The sequence below is a fragment of the Hypanus sabinus genome, chromosome 12, assembly GCF_030144855.1.
Source record: "Hypanus sabinus isolate sHypSab1 chromosome 12, sHypSab1.hap1, whole genome shotgun sequence".
Taxonomy (NCBI): domain Eukaryota; kingdom Metazoa; phylum Chordata; class Chondrichthyes; order Myliobatiformes; family Dasyatidae; genus Hypanus; species Hypanus sabinus.
In genome coordinates, this window is record NC_082717.1 from 103,449,603 (window position 1) to 103,468,344 (window position 18,742).

At 47.8% G+C, this 18,742-nt stretch overlaps 1 pseudogene; it reads left to right on the forward strand.

The window, feature by feature from the left end:
* Positions 1-8,208: 8,208 nt before the first annotated feature.
* On the forward strand, positions 8,209-17,943 carry LOC132402414 (cytoplasmic tRNA 2-thiolation protein 1-like; annotated as a pseudogene).
* Positions 17,944-18,742: the final 799 nt, after the last annotated feature.

The window sequence follows — 18,742 nt, forward strand, 5'->3', positions numbered from 1 at the left end:
GAAGCAGCGAGAAGTACAAGGTCTAAGAAGTGATGGTTGGTTTTCCTGATCTGCAGTTTCTTACAGTCTCAAGCTGTGATACGTCCAAGTCCAATAGCTTCCATGGTGCATTGATAAAAATTGGCAAGGGTCATCAGGGACATTGTGAATTCCTCGGTCTCCTGAGGAAGTAGAAGCTCTTGGCCACAGCAAATACTTGTTTGGATCAGGACAGGCTGTTGGTCATGTTTACTCCTGGGATTTGAAGTCCTCAACCTTCTTGACCTCAGCACCACCGTTGGAAACATGAGCATGCACACTGATCCTTCTTCCTGAAGTCAACAACCAGCTCTTTGGTTTTGTTGACATCGAAGGGAAAGGTCGTTGTCATGGTAACGTGTCGCTAAGCTTGCTCTCTCCTCCCTGCACTCCAGCTCATCATAAGATATGGCCTACTACAGTGCAAACCTGTAGATGAAATTAGAGCGATATCTGGCCACGCAGTGGTAAATATATTAGTGCGTGAGCCAGGATCCCAAATTTGGACCACCGGTACCAGCTGGGGGAATCATTCTTATAGTGATTTTTGGCAAGGTATGCACCGCTAGTGCTAGAAAATATGTGATAGCATTGCAGTGTTGGAAGCTTCTTCAAATCATTCTTTGACCATGTGAACGACATGGCCAGTGACTTGAACCAACAATCTGCTGCAAACTCCGCTCTTAGCTGAGCTGCCAACCCTGTGGACAGACTTTCTGGAAAACCTCCGTCACAACAATGGAGAGCTATCCGCATTCTGGATATCGTACATTGACGTGGTAGGGAACGTAATACTTGGGCTTCGGCGTGCCTCTCATGAGAGGGACTGGGAGTTGCACCTCCATGCTATAAGAACCATGATCCCATGGTGCTTTGCCTATGATAAGATGAATTATGCCAGGTACCTGGTCCCTTACTTTGCTCAGATGATGAACCTCCCAGAGAAGAATCCTTCTGTATATGAGGCCTTCAAGACAGGCCAATTCTCAGTGCAGCTGTCAAGTAACAGCCCCTTGGGGCAGATTCCTGTGGACCAGGCTATCGAAGCCACAGTGAACAAAGACACACAGACTCCTGGAGGCACATCACGGTTCAGCCTGAATGCTGGAGCTATCAAGCGTTACTACATAACAGCCGAGCACCGCAGTGCATTCTGGGACAGTTAAGGGAGATGTTGCATGGCAACAAATCAGAGCTTTGTCATGCGGAGCTACAGCGGCCAAGAATCCAGAAAGATGAGGAAGCAGTTTCAGCAGTGGTTAGCCTCACACATGAATGTGTCAACCCATTTGCAGAGAAGCGGGACTCATTAGCATCTCTATGGCAAAAGCAGCCCCCAAGGACATTGCCTCCGACTTGATGAAGGCATATGAGATTGGTGAGCAATGCTATGCAACCTTCAAGGATGAGAGACTAGAGGAAGACCCACCAGCAAAGAAATTCCATGACCCAATGAAAACCAACAAGCTGCAAACATTCAGTGATATGTGTAAGAGGAGAGAAGTGAAATCAAATGGGAGGGCGATCATCTTGAAAGCAGACAGGTCTTTGTTTGGATGCATCATAGTGATGGCACAAGGGTGCAGTCTACGTATGGAGGATATTCTTTCTCATCCCCTTGGACCATTGCCCTGGGCCCTGTCCACACCAGAAGGATTGCTGAGAAAGACAAATAAAACCACTTGAGCCACAACCTTGCAGAAAAATGTAGCAGTGGAAGAGCAACTCCCAGGAAACTCTGCTACAGTGGTTGATGGAATGAACTTGGTCCAAAGAGTGAAAGGTGATCAAGTTACCTGCAGAGATGTTGCCACAACAGTTCTGGGCATGGCTCTGAGGGAAGGCAGTCAGAGTAGCAGAATAGATGTTGTGTTCGACACACAGAAGGAGAACTCTATGAAGAATAGTGAAAGATCTCTACGGGGTGAAGAGACTGGTCATGAGTTGCAAGGTATCACAGGCACACAGATGGTGAGATAGTGGAGGAGCCTCTTGACCAAAGTCAGTAACAAAAATAGTCTCATTAGTTTCATAGTCCATGAATGGAGGAAGGCGGAGTACAGAGCAAAGCTACAGGAGAAGTTTCTGTGTGCAGCTGTGAATGACAAATGTTACAGAATCACATCTCAAGACAGTGAGGAGGTGTCAGCTCTTCAGTGTCAACAAGAAGCAGATGGCCGCCTACTTCTCCATGCTGCCCAAGCCACAAGAGAGGGATACCAATCCGTAGTGATCTGCTCAGAAGACACAGATGTCTTTATCGTGTCTTTAGCATTTTGTGACAAGATTGAGGCCCCATTGTTGCAGAAGTGTGGCACTAGAACCCGTACAAGGCTGGTAGACATCAGGAAGGTTGCTGCCACTGTTGGCATAGAGGTCTGTAGGGCTCTCATCGGGTTGCACACATATACAGCCTGTGACACTGTAAGCACTTTTGCAGGCTAAGGGAAGACAAGTGCCCTAAAACTTCTGACCAGCAACAGGGAAACTCAGGACACATTCTTAGAGTTGGGTCAGGAATGGGACCTCTCCCCAGAACTGATGGACAAACTGGAGGCATTTACATGTCACCTGTATGACCCCAAAGCATCAGCCACCAAGGTCAATGAGCTCAGGTATCACCTTTTCTGTGCCAAAAAAAGTGAAATCGAAAGTCATCGACTCCCACCATGCAAGGACTGCTCAATAAAACATGCACAGTGAGCCAACTACCACGTTGCTATATGGAGATGTTTGGAGAAGGACCCACAAGTGCCTAGCCCTGTTGGCCGAGGATGGAAGATGGAGAGAGAAGAGGAAGCTGAACAGTTGGTGGTGCACTGGATGGAAGGCCAGCCAGCACCCGATGCCATCCTGGATCTACTGGCCTGTAACTGTCCAAAAAATGTTCACTTCCAAGATGTGTGTGTGTTGCAAATGGCCTCAGGTGTACTGACATGTGTAGACTGGCAGACTGTGAGAACCAGGCATCCACCTCAGAGAGTGGGGAAAGTTCAGAAGATGATGTGGAAGACTTGGAAAATTATTATGAATGTTACTAGGTTATGAATATATGGAAAACAAAGTATGGAAAGCAGTCTTTGATTAAATATATTCAACGTGCAACCAAATGGAGCCTGGGTTGTGGCCATGTGGAACCCCACATGCTATGACAAAAGCTTAAAATTTTTTTGATTTGATACAACAATATGGAAAATATCATGACATTGATAAAATTCCAGAAATCTCTCCAAATGAGGTTTTTTACCTTTGGGGGGGGGGGGGTAACATTTTCTGCTGTACTGATGTTAATATGGAATATATTCAAAAAGTCATTACTTATTTGAGTTCCTGAATAAATTCTCTACAAATCCATGTGATTATAGGTGTCCTAGGGTTTTTATTGACTTTTCCAAAATAAATAAGACAAATATTTTTCTAAAACTGAAATGATTCACTCTACTGAAATCGGGCACTGTACTGCGAGTGCCACTAATGACATAGTTTTCAATGTAAATTCTGTAACAACATTTGATGAGAAGTGCTTGAACTCAGCTATCATTGTGACAAATATCAATGTTGAGAGATCACTGTTGACAAAATACCACTAGGTTGAATGTTGTACTTTATATTGGCCACTTTTCAGAAATGCTTATTTTAGGGTAGTGTTTTAAAATGCATGATAGCGCACTTAAAGCTACCGCTGGTGCAATGCTATCGCATATTTTCCATCTCTAGAGGTGTGTGCCTTTACAAAAATCACTATGAGCATTATTCCCCTCAGACGGTACCGACCAAGGTTCCTGGCTCACGGTCTGTGCAGGGCTTAGGACAGGGACTGACGATGCACCCGTGTTGAGGATAATTACCGTGGAAGGGCTGCTGCCTGAGCTTACTCACCATAGTCTGTTGCTCAGACCGTCGAGGATCTAGCTGCTGAGTGTCAGGTTAAGGAGTTTGGAGATCAGCGTGACTGGAATTGCGGAATGAGGTCTCCGGACCTGTGCGGGCAGCAGGGGAGTCTGAGGTTTTCAGAGCACTTGAATCGGTTCCATGTTGTTTAATGTGTCACAGCCGCGGATTTGGCAGCGCATTAGATACGGCAATTGCGCTTGTGAATTTGCACGTGTCAGGTCATCATTATTTAACCGTGATAGTATTTAACCACATTCTTGTCGCGACTTGGACAGAGCATAACAAAGTTTGGTTTGCCTTCCCCGAGCCGTTGGACTTTCAAAATCAACTGACTGAAGACTAGCAGTTATTAGTTTAATGCTTGGATTTCTCTTCGGCCGCAGTATAGGCTTCATTTTCCTTTTGAGTGTTAGTTAACGACCCTGTCTGGCCTAGTTTTATTTTCCCCTTTTTTCGAATTAAAGTCTGTAAACTCTCAACCTGTTTCAGCGTCTCTCACTCCGCACTCGGGCCGTATCCGAACCCGGTAACAGCAAGTCTCGACCACAAAGGTGGACCCAGCAGAGAGAGAGAGCAGCTGACCTTGGCCGTGAGGTTCATTGGTCAGGTAGGAGACAAGCCGCAGGCAATGGAATCTGTTCTCAGTGAAGTTACGGAGGCAATGAGACAGATAACCTCGTGGCGACAACCCAGTCTCACTTGGAGGAACAGATATCGTCCCTATCCGCAACTGTTCAACAACTCACCACAGACAATCGGACTCGGGTGTCTGTGATTTCCGCCGTCCGCGAACTTACTGTGAACGGCCAGCATCGGCTGTCAGCTCAATTCAGCAGCTTCAGGCCGCCTCAGTCTCACAGGCCTCCTTCTCTGCTGCCCCGGCAATCTCTGCTACTAATGCCCTCTCTCCCGCTCCAGGACCACAGCCGACTCCCACCACCGTTCAGGAACAAAGTATTCCCCCACCAGGCAGATATTCTGGTGATCGATGGCTGCAGGAATTTTATTACCAATGCGAGCTGCCATTCCAAGCCCAGCCTGGTCGTTTTGGTGATGATGTGTGAAAATTGCGAACATGGTCACTGTTCATGCCGGACCTCCACTCAGCCTGTTCAACGCTGGACGGGAGCAAGGACACCCCCAGCCCAGTCATTCCATGGCGGAGTTAAGGAGAGTTTTCGATCCTCCAATACGGGGTCAGGAGGCTGCCGACCGGTTCTTGGACCTGCGCCAAGGCAGAGGAACGGTGGGAGCCGATGCAGTCAAATCCCGTACCCTTGCAGTAGAGACGGGATGGAATGAGGGATCTCTCATCACTGCCTTCCCGCGTGGACTGAACGCAGGGGTCCGGCATGAGATCGCCGCCCGGGACGAGCAGGAGAGTCTGGATGACCTGATTAATCTGGCTATTCGAGTTGACAACCGGGAAACGGAGTTCCTGCCGCTATTGTGGTGATCCGGGATGTTCCAGGCGTCCAGTGAAAGAGAATTCCCGTCCGCAGGGAGGGGAATCCTGGCTTCCCCTGATTCTGTAACGCTCGCAGCTTCCTTGTCGTGGGGGTCCCAGACCCATGAACTGAAGGCGTTTATCAACTCTGGTGCAGCCGGGAATCCTATGGACATCTCTCTCGCTTGAAGATGGGGAGTTCCGACTCAGGAATTAGGAGAAAAGATCAACGTCAAGGCGCTGGACCGTCGACCTCCGGAAACCGGCCAGATCCACCTTCCCACCCAACCCCTCCAACTGGCGCTCGGGGACACCCACCACGAAGAAATATCTTTCTGTTTGGTTAACTCACCTGAACTGCCCTGGTTATCCCGACATAACCCACGGATCGATCGGTCTCTGAAGGTACTCCAAGAGTGGGGACCGGCATCCTGTCTAACTGTCTGGGCCCAGCTCAAGCTCCATTCCATGAATCCCCTCCTGTGTGGACCTGTCTGGGGTTCCGGCTGAACATGCGGATCTCCTCGATGTTTTCAGTAAAAGAAGGGCCACCGCCCCGCCCCACACCGGCCATACGACCGTGTCCTGGACCTCCTACCTGTCACTATTCCTCCCCAGAGCCGGCTCGTCCTGAAACGGCGGCCATGGAGGAATACATTAATTAGTCACTGAGCACGGGGTATATCCGGCAGGAGCGGGCTTCGTTTCTGTGAGCAAGAAAGACGGCAAGCTCCGTCCCTGCATCGACTACCGGCCCCCGAACAGCATCACTGTGAACAGCCGCTGCCCTCTTCCCCGGCTGGCGTCTGCCTTTGAACATCTCCAGGGTGCGACAATATTTTCCAAAACAGATCTGCACAATGCTTCCAGTCTGGTTCGCATAAGAGAAGGGGACGAGTGGAAACCAGCTTTCGGCCCCTCTCATGGCCACTATGTGATGCCTTTCGGTCTGGCGGGTCCCCGCTCTACTCCGGGCCTTGGTTACCGATGTGCTCGGGGACATGTTGAACCGGTCTGACATCTTTGTCTATTCCCGCTCTCGGCAGGAGCACGTCCAGCGTGTCCGGAGAGCACTTGGTGAGAATAACCTGTCCGCCAAGCCTGAGAACTGTGAATTCCCCAATGGCCAGGTGTCGTTTTGGGGCCATATACCCACCCCATCCAGCGTGCAAATGGACCCGAGTGAAGAGTGGCCCCAACCCGTCCACAGACACGGCGCTTCATCCCGAATTTCGGCCCCACTCCCCAAGGAGACCTCGGCTGGATCCCACCGGACCGAGCACTTTCCGAGCTGAAGCGACGTTTCACCACCCAGACCCGTCTCAGCCATTTATCGCCGAGGAGGATGGATCCGCTGTCGGCACTGGAGCCGTCCTCTCTCAGCGGATCGCCGGCTGCACCCCTGTGCCTTTCTTTCCCGTCGCTTGGCTCCGGCCGAGAGGAATCACGACGTCGGGAACCGGGAGCTTCTGGATGTCAAGGAGGAATGGCGACACTGGCTGGAGGGGGCAGAGCGTCCATTCTTGGTCTGGACAGATCACATGAACCTCTCCTATACTCAGGATGCTCAGAGACTCAACTCTCGTCAGGCCCGGTGGACTCTTCACACGGTTCAATTTCATCCTCGCTTCCCGTCCCGGCAGCAAGAGTACACAGGCCGACGCTCTCTCCCGATCTGAGGACAAGGCCGATCCGGAGCCCACTCCCCCTCGCTCCTGTATCGCTGCTCCGGGGACCTGGGGAATACAGGCAGAGGTGAGGGCTGCCCAACAATCACGTCCAAGCCCGGGTGGGGGACTTCCCAACCGGCTGTTTGTCCCTGCTGAGATGCGTCCGAGAGTGTTGGAATGGGGTCACTCCTCCCATCTGGCTGGACATCCGGGAATTCATGGACCCAGGAGTTCATAGAGACAATTTTGGTGGCCATCTGTGTCCCGGGATGTCCCACCTGCGCTCGGAACGAGACATCACGCCAGCGCATCACGTACAACTCGCTGAAGGAACTCAGCAGGTCGGGCAGCATCTGTAGAAACGAGCAGTCAACGTTTCAGGCCGAGACCCTTCGTCAGGACTGAAGAGGGAGGGGGCAGGGGGCCTATAAAGAAGGTAGGTGAAGGAATGTAAGGGGAAAGCACTGTGGGTGGTAGAAGGAGGCAGAACCATGAGGGAGGTGATAAGCAGCTGGGGGAGGAGGCAGAGTGAAACTGGGATGGAGGAAGGGAGGGGGAAGGAATTACTGGAAGTTGGAGAATTCAATGTTCATTCCAAGGGGCTGGAGGCCACCCAGACGGTATATGAGGTGTTGCTCCTCCAACCTGAGTTTGGCCTCACCATGGCAGTAGAGGAGGCCATGAATGGACATACCCGAAAGGTGTTTACATCACGCCTGCGGCTCTGTTATGTCCACTGCCTGTGCCCTGCCGCCCCTGGTCCCACCTCTCCATAGATTTCATCTCTGGTCTGCCCCCGTCTAATGGAAACACCACCATTTTGGTCGTTGTGGATTGATTTTCCAAGGCTGCCCACTTCATTGCCCTCCCCGAGCTCCCACCGGCTGGTGAGACTGACACACTCATGGTTCAGCATGTGTCAGGCTCCACGGCTTTCCTCAAGATCGTGGACCACAGTTCACTTCCCGCTTTTGGAAGCTTTCTGCTCTCTTGTAGGAGCCACGGACAGTCTCTCGTCTGCCCCCCCCCCCCCCCCCATCTAATGGTCAGACTGAGAGAGTGAACCAGGAGTCGGAGACAACCCTGCGCTGTCTTGCCTCTTCCAACCCCACGTCCTGGAGCTCCCAGTTGGTTTGGACAGCGATCGCCCACAATAACCTCCAGCCGTCCTCGACCGGTATGTCTCCCGTTGAATGCCAGAAGGGATTCCGGTCCCCGCTCTTCCTGACAGGAGTTCCTGCTGCTGAATTGCTGATCCAGCGCTACAAGCGCACCTGGAGAGGAGCCGGGGCTTCCCGGCGGCTGATCGGCTCCATCGACAGGTAAGGCCATTCAGAACAGGAGATGAGGTCTGGATGGCATCACGGGATCTTCCCCTGAAAGTCGAGAACCGGAAACTGGCACCGCGCGATGTGAGATCATTTGTCGTGGAAAAGGCTGTCAACAAGGTGTCATAGATTGCGTCCACCAGCGTCACTGTAGATCCACCCAGTATTCCATGTTTCCCAGCTCAAGCGGGTTACTACCTCTCCCCTGGCCCCAGTCACCCCTCCTCCCCGCCTGGTAGATGGTTCCCTTGTCTATACTGTGCGGCGCCCCCTGGCATCCCGCCGGGTACGTGGTAAGGTCCGGTACCTTGTGGTCCAGCAGAACGTACTTGGATCCTGGCGAAGGGCATCTTGGCCTAGAGAGGGAGGGCCCTGTCACAACCACGGATTCAGCAGCGCGGTCGTCGCAGTGCTTGTTGAGACTTGGACAGAGCACAGCAAAGCTTCGATGCTGTTTTGCATTCAGCCTTCTCTGAGGCATTAGACTTTCAAAATCAACTGACTCTGAAGACTAGTGGTGTTCATTTAATGTTTAGATATTCTCTTTGGCTGCAGTATAGGCTTCATTTCCCTTTTGAGAGTTTTAGTTAACAGCCCTGTTCGGCCTAGTGTTTATTGTTTTATTTTCCCTTTAACAGCGTTCGTATTAAAGTCTGTGAATGATCAACCTGCTTCAGTGTCTGTCACTCCGCACTTGGGCCATATCCGAACCGCGATGAGAGTCGTTAAGACCTGGTGTTTTCTGTAAAATCTTGGTAAGTTTAGTCTGACTGGCTCGGGCATTTCTCATGGTGGTGGAGGAAGGGAAGCCCCTTTCTTTGAAAAAGGAAGACATCTCCTTAGTCCTGGCATGAAAAGCCTCATCCTGAGAGCAGATGTGGTGAAGACGGAGGAATGGAGAGAAGGGGATGCCATTTTTACAAGTAACAGTATAGAAGCATAGTCCAGGTAGCTGTGAGAGTCCTTGGGTTTATAATAGATATCAGTAGATAATCTGTCTACAGAGGTATAGACAGTGAGATCACGAAAGGGGACAGAGGTGTCGGAAGTGCAGTGAATTTGAGGGCCAGACTACTACAGCACGCCCCTGATGTGCAGGTTTGATGGTGAGGTGAGGATTGGTGCGGAGAGAGTGGAGACCAATGCGTTCAGAAGGGTTGAGCTGAGCACCTGCTCAGTTTCCACTCTTGTCCTTGATAATATTAATCTTTCTTTACCCTGTAAATTGGTGTGGAGCAATGGAGCTGACCACAGGTTCGTGCTTTGCCATCAGGAGTCGAGGCAGCCACGCCTAGTGATAGCCGCCCAGCTGTAGCAGTTCTCATTCTCCTCGTATCTCTCAGAAGATCACAAAAGCACTGGATTGTCTAATTGGCTCAAAAATAGATCCTCAACAGAGAAGTTACAGGCTGCAGAAGAGGTGTTTCTAGTGTCTAGTTGTGTCATGAGCAGTCTGCAACACATTGCTGTTGGTCGCTGATGCCATCTTGCCACTTCTCCACTCAGAGGGTGGTAGAGCGTAGAGCTAACTGCCAGATCAAGCAGTGGATCTGGGTTCAATTTCACCCTTTAAGGGAAATTTGGATAGGTACATGGGTACGAAGGATATGGAGGGATGTGGTCTGAGTGCAGGTCGATGGGACAAGGCAACTTGATGGTTTGGCCTGGTCTAGTGGGGCCAAAGGGCCTGATTCTGCGCTGTCAACACAGGCAAAACGCTGGAGGAACTCAGCAGGCCAGGCAGCATCTAGGAAAACAGTACAGTTGACATTTCCAGCCGGAACCCTTTGGCAGGACCTGCAGAGTTCCTCCAGCAATTTGTGTGTGTTGCTCGGATTTCCAGCATCTGCACATTTTCTCTTGTCTGGGATTCTGTGCGGTAATGTTTTATGACTCTATTACTCAAGACAGGCGTCTTCTTTGGCATGCAGACTCCACTGGAGTCGGATGTTCAGACATTTGGCTACCTCCGTGGACTGGCAGAGATTTGCAGACCTGGGGCTCAGGCCAGCAGCCCTCAACATCCAGACTTCGAACTCAATCCTGGGCATTGACTCAGGTTTCTTAAATCACTTGCCTTCTCTCTCCTAAAATAGAGATACCTTTGGAGAGCAGATCTTGGGCGGCAGCACACCATTGAGGTAAATCCTGACAGAATTTACACAGAGAATTACAAGTAAATTATAATTTAAATGGAGTAGTTCTACAAAATGTCACAGTATAAAGGGACCTGGGGGCTCCTTGTACTTGGAATACAAAGGGCATGCTTGCATTAACACATAATTAGGATTTGAGTAGAAGTGTTCTAAAGGGAGGATGAGGTAACCTTGCTGACAAGGGAGCAGACAAAGGAGAACAGTATAAGCAAAAGAGACAGCATACAATACAGTATAGCAAACAGTGGAAACTAGAGGATTGGGAAGCTTTTTTAAAAAAAACAGCAGAGGACAACCAAAAAAGTATAAAGGAAGGGAAGATGCATTATGATAATATAAAAGAGGAGACCAAAAGCTTTTTTCAGATATGGTAAGAGTAAAAGAGAGGCAAGATAAGTTACCCCTCATATTCCCCCTTAAACATTTCATCTTTCTCCCTTAACCTATGACCTCGAGTTGTAGTCTCTCCCAACCTCAGTGGAGAAATTCTGCTTGCATTTGTTCTATCTATACACCTCATAATTTTGTATACCTCTATCAAATCTCCCCTCAGTCTACGTTCAACCAATTCAGCCTTTCTCGATAAGTGAAGTCCTCAAGTCCTGGCAGTGTCCTTGTAAATTTACTTTGCACTCCTTCAATCTTACTTACATCTTTCCTGTAGGTATATGATTAAAACTGCACACAATACTCCAAACCAGCCTCACCAACTTATACAACTTCAACATAACACGCCATCTCCTGCAATCACTACTTTGATTAATGGAGGCCAATGTGCCGAAAGCTTTCTTTACAACCCTATCTTTCTTTGGAGCGTAGAAGGTTGAGGGGGGAACTTGATAGAGGTATTTAAAATTATGAGGGGGATAGACAGAGTTGATGTGGATAGGCTTTTTCCATTGAGAGTAGGGGAGATTCAAACAAGAGGACATGAGTTGAGAGTTAGGGGGCAAAAGTTTAAGGGTAACATAAAGGTGAATTTCTTTACTCAGAGAGTGTTAACTGTGTGGAACGAGCTTCCAGTAGAAGTGGTAGAGGCAGGTTTGGTATTGTCATTTAAAGTAAAATCGGATAGGTATATGGACAGGAAAGGAATGGAGGGTTATGGGCTGAGTGCAGGTCAGTGGGACTAGGTGAGAGTAAGTGTCGGCACGGACTAGAAGGGCTGAGATGGCCTGTTTCCGTGCTGTAATTGTTATATGGTTGTATCAACCTGTGATGCCACTTTCAATGAATCATGGATCTGTGTTCCCAGATCCCTTTGTTCTACTGTACTCCTTAGTGCCATATCACACATTGTGTAAGAACCACCCTCGTTGGTCTTTCCAAAGTACAACACCTCTCACTTGTCTGCACTAAATTCCATCTGCCATTTTTCAGCCCATTTTTTCCAGCTGGTCCAGACTGCACACCCTGATAGTCTTCCTCACTGTCCACTACACTTCCAATCTTCGCGTCATCCACAAATTTGCTGACCCACATTATCATCCGGATCATTGATATAGATGACAAACAACAAATGACCCAGCACCGAACCCTGTGGCACACCACTAGACCCAGGTCTCCTTAGGAGATTAGTGAGCAAAATTAGAGCACATGGTATTGAGGGTAGGGTACTAACATGGATAGAAAATTGGTTGGCAGACAGGAAACAAAGAGTGGGGATTAACAGGCCCCTTTCAGAGTGGCAGGCAGTGACTAGTGGGGTATCGCAAGACTCGGTGTTGGGACCGCAGCTACTTACAATATATATTAATGATTTAGTTGAAGGGATTAAAGGTAACATCAGCAAATTTGCAGATGACTCAAAGCTGGGTGGCAATGTGAAATGTGAGGAGGATGTTAGGAGAATTCAGGGTGACTTGGACAGGCTGGGTGAGTGGGCAGATGCATGGCAGATGCAGTTTAATGTGGATAAATGTGAGGTTACCTGAATGGTGTCAAGTTAGGAAAAGGGGAAATACAACGAGATCTAGGTGTCCTTGTTCATCAGTCACTGAAAGTAAGCATGCAGGTACAGCAGGCAATGAAGAAAGCTAATGGCATGTTGGCCTTCATAACAAGTGGAGTTGAGTATTGGAGCAAAGAGGTCCTTCTGCAGTTGTACAGGGCCCTGGTGAGACCACACCTGGAGTATTATGTGCAGTTTTGGTCTCTGAGTTTGAAGAAGGACATCCTTGCTATTGAGGGAGTGCAGCGTAGGTTCACAAGGTTAATTCCCGGGATGGCGGGACTGCCAAATGTTGAAAGATTGGAGCGATTGAGCTTGTATACACTGGAATTTAGAAGGATGAGAGGGGATCTGATTGAAACATATAAGATTATTAAGGGATTGGACACGCTGGAGGCAGGAAACATGTTCCCGATGTTGGGGTAGTCCAGAACCAGAGGCCACAGTTTAAGAATAAGGGGTAGGCCATTTAGAACGGAGTTGAGGAAGAACTTCTTCACCCAGAGAGTTGTGGATCTGTGGAATGCTCTGCCCCAGAAGGCAGTGGAGGCCAGTTCTCTGCATGCTTTCAAGAAAGAGTTAGATAGAGTTCTTAAAGATAGCTGGGTCAAGGGATATGGGGAGAAGGCAGGAACGGGGTACTGATTGTGGATGATCAGCCATGATCACAGTGAATGGTGGTGCTGGCTCGAAGGGCCGAATGGCCTACTCTTGCACCTATTGTTTATTGTCTCTAATCTGTGTGGGGTCCATGACCTGACCTGGGTTGGAAGACTTTGTATGTGCGTGAGTGGAGGGAAGGAACAGGGCTTGTTTTGCTGTTGCTGTATTGTTGCTTGTTCTGCCAAACATTGTGAGCATGCGATGTTGATGCTGGAATGTGTGGTGACATTGGCGGGCTGCCCCCAGCACACCCTTGACTGTTTTGTTTGTTAACGTAAGCCAGACATTTCACTGTATGTTTCGATGTACATGCAGTAAATAAACTTGAACTTTGAACCCACAAACAACTAAGTCTAATATCCAAGTATCTAACTTGAACCTAGAGCACTGTAAGCCCGATGCTAAGGGCAACCCCACAGACTGCCCGATTTGGCACCGGCAATTTTTTTTATTCCTACCTTATTCTGATCCCTCTTCATTCCCTAGTGGCCAATGTATTTATCTCCTCGGGCGTCAGTTGTGGTAATTCTCGGTCCTCCAAGGTGTAAAGTCCAAAGGTTTGCTCCTCTCTTTGGGAATTTCACTGGAGTTCAGTCCTAAGTATTCCATTCTGGGGCATTGGCTTATGTGTGCAGTTCTAGTCACCTTGCCATAGGAAGGGTGTAGAGAAGATTCACAAGGATGTTGCAGTGTGTTATTATGAGTAGAGATGGGAAAGGAAATTAAGAGGACTCATGACTGACATATATAAAATTAAGCACAGTATAGTGGTAGCATAAAAGTAAAAAGAGAAGACATACAATGTGGCGAAATTAGTGGGAAGCCAGAGGACTAGGAAGACTTTAAAAGGCAACAGACGACAACAAAGAGTGCATTAAGGGAGGAGAAGATGAAATACGAGTGTAAAATAACCAACAATGTAAAAGAAAATTTGGAAAGGTATTTTTAAAACATAAAGGATCAGAGCGAGGCAAGAGTGGACAGTGGAGCGCTTGAAAATGATGCTGGAGAAATGGGAATGGGGAAATGACGAGGACTTAAATGAGTACTTCGTCTCTGTCTTCACAGTCGAAAATGTTATCTTTTGTAACTCCAAAACATAAAAGCTGATTGAAAGGAAAGCAAGAGAGCTGGAATGTGAGTCTAACTTTGCTTTTAAATTTAAGCAACGTTTGCACTTACCACGCGGTGACATGATGCCGTGTGCCATTTACATACCTTTAGAGATAACCTGCCAATTGCATTATGCAAAAAGAGAGAATGCTTGAACAAATTATATACACAAACATACATATGAGGGATAATTGATAAGTTCATGGCCTAAGGTAGAAGGAGATGAGTTATACAGCTCTCATTACGTGCACATGCAGGTCAACTCTGAGTGATTATGCAGAAAGTTTGAAGTTAATAACTCATCTCCTTCTACCTTAGGCTACAAACTTATCAATCACCCCTGATACGTTATTAACTTCAAACTTTCTGCATAATCACTCAAAGAGTTGAACTGCATGTGCACGTAACGAGAGCTTAGGCCACGAACTTATCATTCACCCATGCTGTAGACACTTTCTGGAGGTCCAAGATCCATATGCTCCACGACCGCTGGACTAAGTGTGTAAATGTAGGAGAGGACTATGTTGAAAAATAAATGTGCTGGGTTTTCTAAAATTGACTCCTTCTACCTTAGGCCACAAACTTATTGTGTGTGTGTAAAAATACTGTATATATAATTGCTCAAATATTACTGAAATATTAAATACACAACACTCCTCCCTGCTTAGCTATAAACTTCAATATAGAATATAGAGATCATGGGTTAAGTGTGAAAGGTGAAATATTTAAGAGGTGTGTGGGGTGTCCAGGGAGGTGTAGCATCTCTGGCGAAGGGTCCATTCTGGGGTGGCCACTCTCCTTGGTCCTCACCAAACACCCAGCTCTCACCTATGGCTCCAAGTAGCTGTTTGCATGTGACAATGGCCAAACCCTGGTGCGTCACTTTGCCAAGTGGGCTGAACCAGGTGAGGGTGGCTGGCGACCTCATACCGTGGCGAGGCAGGGTCGTGCGTGTCCTAGCTTGCGAAGTCAGGTCTGGTGGACTGGGCAGATGAGATCTCCGGAGAGATCCAATAGCTAGGAAGGCAATACTGCAAATGCTCCATGGAGAGTGAAGGACGTACAAGGCATAGAAGACCACAAAAGACCCAGTTTGTGATGTTTGTTCGTACCATTGGACCCCGACTTCTGAAGTCAAAGGAGTGGAAATGCCCCACTTTAGAAACTCTCTTGCACAGGTTTCCTGTTATCGTTGGACATGATGGGCAACTACCGCTATATACAGACATCCACAGCAGAATCAATTTTAAATTGTCCCGTTCAGGCCTAAAGAGTTAATCACTGTGGAGGTTTCTTACTCTGGTGGGACAATCTCTTTCCTGGTAAGGGGATCAGTCTTCAGAGCAGGTGAGACTTGTGGCTGGGAAGCAATCTCAGGTTCTGGGGCCTCCTCCATGGTGGTTCCAGGAGCTCGGAATTCCTTTCTTCTGGACATGTGGATCACAATGTGTGAGTACAGTGTCTAATGTCACCATTTCCTTTACCTTTTTCAAAGCCACTTCACACTGCCTTGTCAGTTACCATTTCTACCAGATCTGTAGCAATGAGTTCAAAGGTTGGAGTATAGTAACCAGGTTTAGCAGAAACCTTTTGTAGTAATAGCCAAATCCTGAAAAGGACCAAAACTATGACATGTCCTTTGGCCCTGGGGCATCCACCAATACTTGAATTTTCCCAAAAAACTTGTGTAATTCTTGTGCATCAATGGTGTATCCATTGTAGGTGATGCTTGGTTTAAAGAACTCACACTCGTTGTGTTATCTCTGAATCCATAAACTAATTACTTATTACAGAAATTAACAAGAAAAACTAAATGAGCTCAGGCAAACTGCGCAGAAAGTTGATGAACAGAAATCACTGACGATACACAGACAAACTCAGTCTGAGTTACACCTGACAAGGATTCACAATGACCCAACAAAGAGGGGTCAACATGCCCCCCGAAATACACCCTGGAGCACGTAGGGGCATTGACATTACTGTGCTGATTAAATTATCCCGAATTGAATAACAGTGATAAACACAAAGAGTTTAACAATTCCCATGATCTCAAATGACACAGTTGCAAAGCAGTGAAAACCCAGAGCTAGCGCAAAGACGAAGAATTAGACATAATGGTGAAACAATCCAAGGACGAAGCACAGCCATGAGGTGACAGGAAGAAAGCAACAGTCCACAGACAAGAAGAAACCTCGTTTCTCGAAACAACCCTTGGTCGAGACGCAAGATATAAAGAGCGTTTGACTTGTCTCTGTACATGCATGTGATGGAATGCAGAAGGATGAGACCCAGATAGCTTTTGCACAGTACTGTAGTAATTTTGCATTTTGCACTGTGCTGCTGCCACAAAGATAAAAGACCATGACATACGTGAGTGAAGATAAACCTGATTCTGATCTGGGTCTCTGTCACGGACTGGGAGTGGGAAGGGAGCAGGGAGAGGGGAATCGTGGTTGGGAAAAGGGGAAGGCTGAGGGAGGCAGTGGAAAGCACCAGAGAGACATTCTGTAAAGATCAATAAACTAATGGTTTGGAGTAACTGACCACGGCTGGCGTCTCAGGGTCGAGTGTGTCTTCGACCGCAACACCACCTGCCCCAGCACTCCTCCTCTGCCACCTGCGCCGCCCTCGCCATTTCCAACATTCTTTGCTCCCACAAAATTCGCAAACTCGATTTCTGCTCCGCGTTGTCAAGTACAGGACTGTGCAGAAGTTGTAGGCACCCTAGCTATATATATGCGCCTAAGACTTTTGCACAATACTGTACCTTCCTCCATCACTTCCTCTGGCAACCCATGCCAGACTCGTAGCAGGGAATACATCTGTTGGTGAATCTTACAATGCAGTCCTCGTTCTACGGTGGGACTGGACTAGATTAGGCTTTTCACTGCAGCAGTAGTGGGAAAAAGGCAGAAACCCTCAGACGTCCCTAGGCCGGGCCCTCTGTTTTGCTATGAGTGCTCTTGTTTCTGGGCTTTTGGAGAGGAGATTCATCAGACCATTATACCTGCAAAGCTTTACCATTGGGATTGGGGCTTCCGGCACATTTCAAACATCTTAAATGGTCGATATAGTTATGGGTTAAATCTGTTGTCGCTTTCCGGATGAAAGCATTAGCGACTATCGTGATGACTCCTTGGAGACAGTAGAGATAAGCCAGCCACCATATGATCTGCATATCGAGACTATTTCCGATAAAGAACTTTGTGGCTGGACAATGGACCAGATTGAGAAAAAAGTTGGTAATGATGCTGTAAGTGAACAAGGTGTGCACAGGTCTCAGCGTAGATGATATTGCTGAGACAGTCTTGATGAATTTCCTGTGTGGAGATTTGCTCATTTTCGTTGCTGTGTTGTGATTACTCGGGGTAGTGAAGGGTTGATTCCTCATTGCAAACTGCTCAAGTATGCTCATGAGAAAGAGAGTGAGGAGCATGCCTACTTCAATAAACTGGACTTACTTCTTCAATGAGTGTGTATATTGCCCTAATGCAGTTTGGGGCTGTGCCTGTACTTCCCTGAAAGATCAGGAGTTAATCCGGAAAGGAGCTGCTTTGGGTGTGAAAACCCCTCTGTGAAGGAAGATGCCTGAACAAGGTGCCTGTGCATGTCCAGCCGAGGGCTCTGCAAGCCTCGTACTCTTTTGGAGGGACTCAACCAGGGGCTTCCCAAAATTGGCATTGGCAAGCATAGCCACCGCTAAACAAGGAACCACTCAATGAGACAGCAAGTAAGTCAAGAGCAGCTGATTTTTGAATATTTGCTGCTAATTTAACATTTATGATTAAATTGTGTAAATTGTTTGCCCGAAGCTGCCTTAAAATGTGAATTGGCCATTTTCTAAACAAGGTGTTTTTATCAATCTGAAAGAAGAACCCATGGTATTACAGGAAAGATACCAGCATGGATAGAAGATTAGCTGACTGGCAGGAGGCAATGAGTGGGAATAAAAGGAACCTTTTTCTGGTTTGGGGCCGGTCATGTTCCACAGGGTTCTTTGTTTTTCCACGTTGTGTGTCAATGATGTGGATGATAGAAACAGGGAGGCTGCAGAAGGACTTGGACAGATTAGGAGAATGGGCAAAGTGGCAGATGGAATACAATGTTGGGAAGTGTATGTATGGTCATGCAGTGTAGAAGAAAGAATGGACAGAAATCAGAAGGACTTGGGAGTTCTCTTCAGATCTAAAAAGCGTGGATTGGGACAGGTTGTTCTCTGGCAAAGATGTCGTTGGTAAGTGTCGTTGGCCTTCAAAGGAGAAATTTTGAAAGTGCAAAGTTTGTATGTTCCTGTCAGGATTAAAGGTAAAGTGAATAAGAATAAGGAACCTTGGTTCTCTAGGGATACTGGAACTCTGATAAAGAAGAAGAGAGAGATGTATGACACGTATAGGAAACAGGGAGCAAATAAGGTACTTGAGGAGTATAAAAAGTGCAAAAAACACATAAGAAAGAAACCAGGAGGGCTAAGAGAAGACATGAGGTAGCTTGGGCAGTCAAGG